Below are 6,806 nucleotides of genomic sequence, written 5' to 3' on the forward strand. Positions count from 1 at the left end.
AACTTTTTCTTAATGAGCCAGATAATAAATACTTTAGGCTTGCAGACAATGTGGTCTCTGTCACAACTACTCAACTTTGCTGTTTCAGCATAAATACAGCTATAAATAAATGTAATGGATATGTATATTATGGTTTGAGTATGAGGTACCCCCCTAAAGCCCAGGTGACCACCTCCAGGGGTCACATGCCATGGTTGACCTCTGCCCTCTAGAATCTTCAACCTTGAAATCAGCCTCCTGTCTCGACCCCACTCTAACTTCCATCTCTGGCCTTCAAGGAAGATTGTAGCCCTTTCCAAAGATGCAGGGTCTCCCCTCACCCATGTACTTCTGGTTCCGGGGGTGGCCTCTTAGGGACAGAATAAAAAGAGGGTTCATAATAACCTCAATTCAGAAAAAAAAATTATAAGGGATTTCTGGCATTTCCGTGTGGGCCACCAGGACTCCTTATCCCCCAGCCAAGCACCTCTGGGAAGGAGCCTCACCTGGGTCAATCCCACCTGCCCCGAAGCCAGCTGGTCTGGAAGATGCGCTGACACAGAATCGACAGCATGCTGACGGAGTGTGGGGCAGAGAAGGCTGCAAAGGTAACGCCCGGGTTTTGTGGGGGACAGTTGGGTTATGGCAGTGTGGTTGAGTGGCATGGATAAAACGGGAGCAAGAGCAGGTTTGAGGTAAATGTTGCTATTGTGTCCACTTTGCCAAAGTGGGAACTAATGATTAAAGGACTTAAGTGACTTGACTTAGGTCACATAGCTAATAAGTGACAGAACAGGATCTGAGCCCAGGTCTGCCTGATTCCAGAGTCCGAGCTCCTGCCACCCACCTGTTTCCTGCTCTTTTGCTTCCACGTTCTGCCTCATCCAGACCTGCACTGCCACGGGGGGGCCGTGAGGGGCACCTCCAGGGTGCATGGAAGGTTCCATGTGTCTTTCTCCTTTATTCTCTCACCGTCCCTGTGAGCAGGTTCTACTATCCCTGTGTCAGTCAGATTTCCATCGTCATTACACATACCTGAGGTACTCAATTTATAAAGAGAAAAGGCCTCTTTGGGTTCTCAGGTTTAGAGTTTCCAGTGCACTGTCCATTGGCTCCATTGCTGGGGGCTGCAGTGAGGCAGTGCATCATGGCGGGAGAACATGGTAGACCAAAAGCACTCACCTCGGGACCAGGGAGTAAAAGCACTGAGAGAGGCAGAGACCAGGCGCCACTACCTCCTTCAAGAGTGCACCCTCACTGACCTAAGACCTCCTACTGGGCTGTCTCTTAAAATTCCTACCACCTTCCACTAGCACCAAGATGGCGACTGAGCCTTGGGCACGTGACCTTTAGGCACATTCCAGATCCATCTGTAGCAATCCCCAATATCACTAATGGGGATGGTGAGGCTCAGACAAGCTGACGAGCTAGTGAGAACTTCCGGGGAACTAATGACAGCATCAGATGATTAAGAAGTGTTTATAGAAGTCCTTTGAGAAGTTAGCCTAGCACAGTGCAAAAATCTGCCCTCTCCCAGCCTAATGGATGGGGCGCCCAAGAGGTCATTGGATTTTGTCCTCATCCATAGGACCCTGCCGGTTCCTCCTTGTACCGAGCAGAGTGAGGGGCTATCGGGGAGCTGTCCAGCACCCTAGGAGGTCGTGGGCATAGTCATGGAACCATCTTCTTCTCTAGAATTCTCTGAGGAAGCCTCACGGGTGGAATTTCAGTGGCTGAGGGTGGAGGCAGGATGTGGGCAGCTCCTATGTCACCCCAGCTCCGTGACAGTCTGAGTGAGGCATAGAAGAAGACCCTGGATCCCATATTCCACTGTAGGAGTGCCCAGGTCAAAGAGGGGAGGGCACATGGTGTCTGGGTGAAGGTCATCCCTCCCGGGAGGGGGCTGGCACAAGAACAGGATGTGACTCTCCCTCTTGGGATCTGTGGTGAAGAGTCACAGTCCACAGGACAACACCCTGTCAGATTGCAGTGGGAAGGCCTCTAGTGACCAGCATGAAGCCAGGGTCTCATGATGCACTTCTCCCTCCTGCCCCCATTGATAGGGTCGCCAGGTCCAGGAATCAGGGTGGAGAGGAGGGGCTTAGAGGAAGCCACTCCAAATGCTCCCAGTGATATGGCCACATCCAAGTGGGGGAGTGAAATAAGAGGTGTGAGTTGGGGACAGAGGTCTAAGCCCATCAGATCTTCTCATTACCAAAAGTCTCTTGCTCTGCTTGCCATGTTGAGGGTGTAACAAGAACCTGCTTGTACTCAGAAGTGGGTTCATGGATCAACCTCTCTAAATGGACCCTCCTGGGGGCCCAGTTGCTCAGCTAACTGGAATGCACGTGCTGGTAGCAGGCTGCTCCCCGTGGCGCACCGCGGGAGGGAAAGCCACAGGGAATGAGTGTTGGGGTCACAGCTCCCTGCGTTGGCTTGGACTGTAGGGATGCCAGGCCCTTGAGCCCGTGCAGAGAGGACAAGAGAGATGCTGACTCATAGTTCAATGACAGCACCCCCACCCCTGGTGGCAGCAACCAGATGGCAAAGCCCTGTCCTGTGCCACTCAGCCCTCTCTTGCTTGCCCATCAGAGACAAGCACATCAGGCCTGCAGAGCCTGCGGTTTGCAGCCCAGTGGGAGGATGATTTCAGTCAAGGTCATTGCCCTCTTTATGGGCTATCGGTCCAGCAGAGATGGGCTCCAAAACCAGAATCCCTTATCCAGGAAGCAAGGGAATAACCAGAGATGGGTTGGTTGGGAGGACCCTGCAGGCTCCCTTTTGGCATCTGCCCAGGCCCCGTGGCTGGCTGCACCTGATCGTCAGGCCCCAGTAGTCAGCAACAGCACTTTGACCATGGCCACCTGGGTCAATGCTTAGGGATGGAAACAAAGCATCGCATGTGTAAGCACAAGGCTGGGCTCGGGGCTGGGTGACCTGGTCCTTACCTGCCTCTCACTTCCTGCCAGTAAGCTTCACCTGGGGCAGGGATGCGAGAGGCTACAGGCAGCTCACGGGGTGCAAGCTTTCCCCCCAGCTCTGCCCCTGTCCCTGAAGGACCCCCATCAGGGAGAAAGGATCCAAGGATCCAGGCTCAGATTGGACATGGGACAGCAGAGGACAAGCCAGAGAGATCCTGGAGTCATCTCAGAAGGCTTTGGGCAAAGGCAGTGAGTCCTAAAGAACGGGAAGGTTAGGGACAAACCTAGAGTAGGTAGCACTTGCAGGCGTGAGTGGGGAGGAGCTGGGGCTTGGCAGAACTTGGCTGAGAGTGGCTGACTTGTTGGACAAAACTGCACACAGCCTCCTGCGTGAAGACCCTGCTGCAGCTGAGCGTCAGACCACGAGGGGACAGCAGGATTGTGCCCTCGGGGATCTCTGTCCAGGTAGGCACAGGCAGAGCAACCTGGGCCACGGGAGGGTCTGAACCAGGAGTTGTGCGGAGTTGGGGTGGGCAGGTGGCTTCATGATGGACTGTCTAGAAGATCCAAAAAGGACCCCCACCTGCAGGTATGGAAGGTGGGTGACACCCCACGCATGCCTTTGGCCTTAATTTACCCTTTCCATTCCAGCCATGATGGCTGTCTTCCCAGTCCCCAACTTCATTACTCAGGGCCTTGACCAGGGCCATCTGTGCCCTGAAACTACAGTGTCTGTGCCCGTGACTGCTCCCCACTTAGGCTCTGTTCACTGAGGTTAAGCTCACATCCACTCTGTGAGGAGGCCTTATCTTCTTCATCTTACAGGGAGCACATCAAAGCACAGAGAGGTTAAGGGAGTATCCCAAGGTCACACAACGACTTCCTCTATGGCAGAACTCTGTCTTACAATGATTTACATTTGTGAATCAGCCCAGGAGGGTGTCCAGGTAGAAGCTGGGTCCTCTCTCCCAGGTTTTATGGTGACTTTCTGGGCCGGAGTCCAGAGACTGTTTATCCAGCAAAGAACTAAAACGACTCCCCACAGAAACAAACTGCCATCCCGGATCCCCCACGGCCACACCCTCTGGCCACATGACATGGCCTCTTGTGTCCCTGGCTGCTACCCCTCTTCCTGGACAGAAGGGGAGGTCACAGCTGAGCATTGCCAGTAGCAGCAATAAAACAAACAGTGCCAACGTCCCCACACCCCTGTTTCCTGGAACTAGGTGCCCTTCTGGCCATCAGGGGTGAAGGAATTCTCCCTAGAGGGGCAAGGGAGAGGTCAGAGATGTAGACAACTCCGAGTGCCAGTGGAAACCTAGACCAGCCCTCAGATCCCCTGCTTGGAACTCCCCCAGATGGCACCATCCCTGGTCCATGCCCAGCAGTGGCTCATCCTCAGGACAGGACAGTGCTTTCCACAGTCCCAGGCCTGATTCTCACAATGGTGCCTTCCCAGGCTCTGGGCTTCACAAGATTCTTGCAGTTAGACACACACCCAGGCCCATCTGATCTTATTCCTGTTTTAACAGGCAGGGAAGCTGGCTTGGCTTCCTCCTATTGCCTTACAAATCGGCATCTGCAACTCAGGGGTTGAAGCCGGCAGTTGGTCCCGCAGTCTCTCTGCAGACACACAGGCACCCGCAGGTTCCCTGACAGCGATGCTCAACAGGCACAGAGGTGGCCCTGGGCTTGAGACCTCTGTTTCTCATCGAGTTCCCATGGTTCCTACAGAGCCCTGCACAGCAAGATCAGGGTGATGACCTTCAGCAGAATGGTTTGCTGTTGGTTGAGGACGGCTTCCCTGGAAGCCCCTGCCTTGGGAGATTGTAGAAAGTAAGGGGGGTGGGGACAGGGTAGTGGTTCACACCACACAGCCTTAGTGAGGTACTAAGGAACTCGGGAGACCCTGTCTCTAAATAAACATAAAAAAGAGCTGGGGATGTGGCTCGGTGGTGAAGCCCCTCTGGGTTAAGTTCGTGGCATAAAACATAAATAAATAAATAAATAAATAACAGGGGGATGCAAATTGCCAGCCTCAGCAAGGTGATCAGAGTGGCAACCAGCTAGAATTAGTTCCTGCCGATGACTGATTTTCAAACTGTAACATGCACACGAATCACTTAGAGATCCTGCTAAACAGTTGATATTGATTCAATCGATCTAAGTGGACCCAAGACGGTACATTTCCAATAGGCTCCAGGAGGAGTCCATACTGTCGGTCCTTAGAACATACTCTGAGTAGCAAGAGCTTAACAAGATGGTTTATTTCTTCCTTATGTTCTTGAAACCCAGGAGTCGGCATCCCAGGGCTATATAGTGGTGCTTCACAGTGTCAGGGATCAGTGCTCTTCGACCTTGTCACCACTCCATGTGACTTTTATTCCCAAGGAGATTCCTCCGTGGTGTCAGATGGAGCTCCAGCCATTCCTTTTGCATCTTTAGGCTTTCCCTTTCTCCCAGAGCAAGAACTGATAGAAGAGTCCGCCCCGCCCTTCCTTCCCAAGAACCCATCAGAAACGGTACGCGTACACTCCTGCCCCTGGACAGGACCCAGCCAGCGCCCTCCCGCCGTCTGTATGTAAAGGAGGTTGGGAAAGAGTCTTTTTTTGGCCAGGCAACCAGGGGCCCAGCTAAAAATCAAGAACTCCACTTCTGAGGAACTAGTTGAAAAACAGCAGGAGGCAATTCAGAACCTCTGACACAGCAGGCTGGAATGGAATCAGTCTCCCAGAGCCAAATGTGAAAATGAACCACAATTCTGACCCCCAGGGTTCTGCCTGCGACCCACCAGTCCACCTCGAGGTGCATTGTAATGAAGAAGGGCCACCTGCTCACTCCTGGAGGCAGTGGGGGTGGGTCTGACCTCGGCCACTGGCGGCAGAGGGCCTGGTTCAGATTTTGCTCGGTCACTCATTGGCTATAAAGTCGTGGACAAATTAGTTGATGTCTCTGGGCCTCGGTTTCCCTTCTGTAGAATGAGGATCTAGTAGTGTCTGTCTCTCATGGTTGTTATAGGGTGGAAAGATCAAAGCTGGCACAAGGTTCTGGTGACTAAATAAAGCCACTGGAACTCCACCAGCCCGCTTTGCACCCATGCTGTTGGTGTGCACAGAAGTTACGAAACAAGGAGGCCCGTCTTCTCGGAGCTGAGGAACCAAATGGTATCCAACTTGGAAAGAATGACCTTGGAGCTACGCATTTGAAGACCAGTCATTTATTTGGAGGTCATCTCAGTTTTCTCAGAAGCTTTTAAGATAAATTTTTTCCCCAAAAGCTTTCTTTTTTGTGATTTTTGTGTGTGTGTGCAAGAAATGAATCATAATCATACTGTGATATCTTTGCAATGTGTCACTTTGGCCCTGTTGAATTCTGCGCCCCAGCAGTCCTTTCCTGGCATGTTTCTAGCAGCAGCTGGTCACGTGTGTGCTTTAGACAAAGGACCCCAGCTTCTGCCACATGCCCTTGTCACCAAGGCCAGAGAAAGATAAGGGCTTCAGTCCATCCTTGTGGGTCCCCAGCTGGCCCTACAATTGTTGTGGACTTGAAGCTCCAGAAACAGATATAGAGACATGTAGCCCCAGGGCGGGTGCGAGCCAGGCCTCTGTGATAAATCAATCTGTCTGTCTGTCTGTCTAACCATCTACCAATCATTCTCTTCCATTCATCTATCTGTTCATCCATCTATCTCCTATCTGTTGATTTATGTCCTCCATCTATTCACCTACTCACCTACTATTTTCTATCAATTGATTTATTCTATTTATTCATCTATTGATCTATCAATCTACCTATTCACCTATTTTCTATCTACCTATTTTTTCTATCCTCCATCTACTCATCTACCTTCTATTTATCTTTCTTTCTTTTTCTTTAATCTATCCATCCATCTGCTCCAGGGTTGCA

The 6,806-nt window shown here is 51.8% G+C and overlaps 1 long non-coding RNA gene across 1 annotated transcript; it reads left to right on the forward strand.

The window, feature by feature from the left end:
- The first annotated feature begins 2,953 nt into the window (after positions 1-2,953).
- Positions 2,954-6,176, forward strand: LOC120892742 (uncharacterized). Its single transcript, XR_005737511.2, has 3 exons — positions 2,954-3,149; positions 3,283-3,365; positions 5,919-6,176. It is a non-coding gene; the product is annotated as an uncharacterized LOC120892742 (long non-coding RNA).
- The last annotated feature ends 630 nt before the right edge of the window (positions 6,177-6,806 follow it).

Source organism: Ictidomys tridecemlineatus, chromosome 7 (assembly GCF_052094955.1).
Source record: "Ictidomys tridecemlineatus isolate mIctTri1 chromosome 7, mIctTri1.hap1, whole genome shotgun sequence".
Lineage (NCBI taxonomy): Eukaryota > Metazoa > Chordata > Mammalia > Rodentia > Sciuridae > Ictidomys > Ictidomys tridecemlineatus.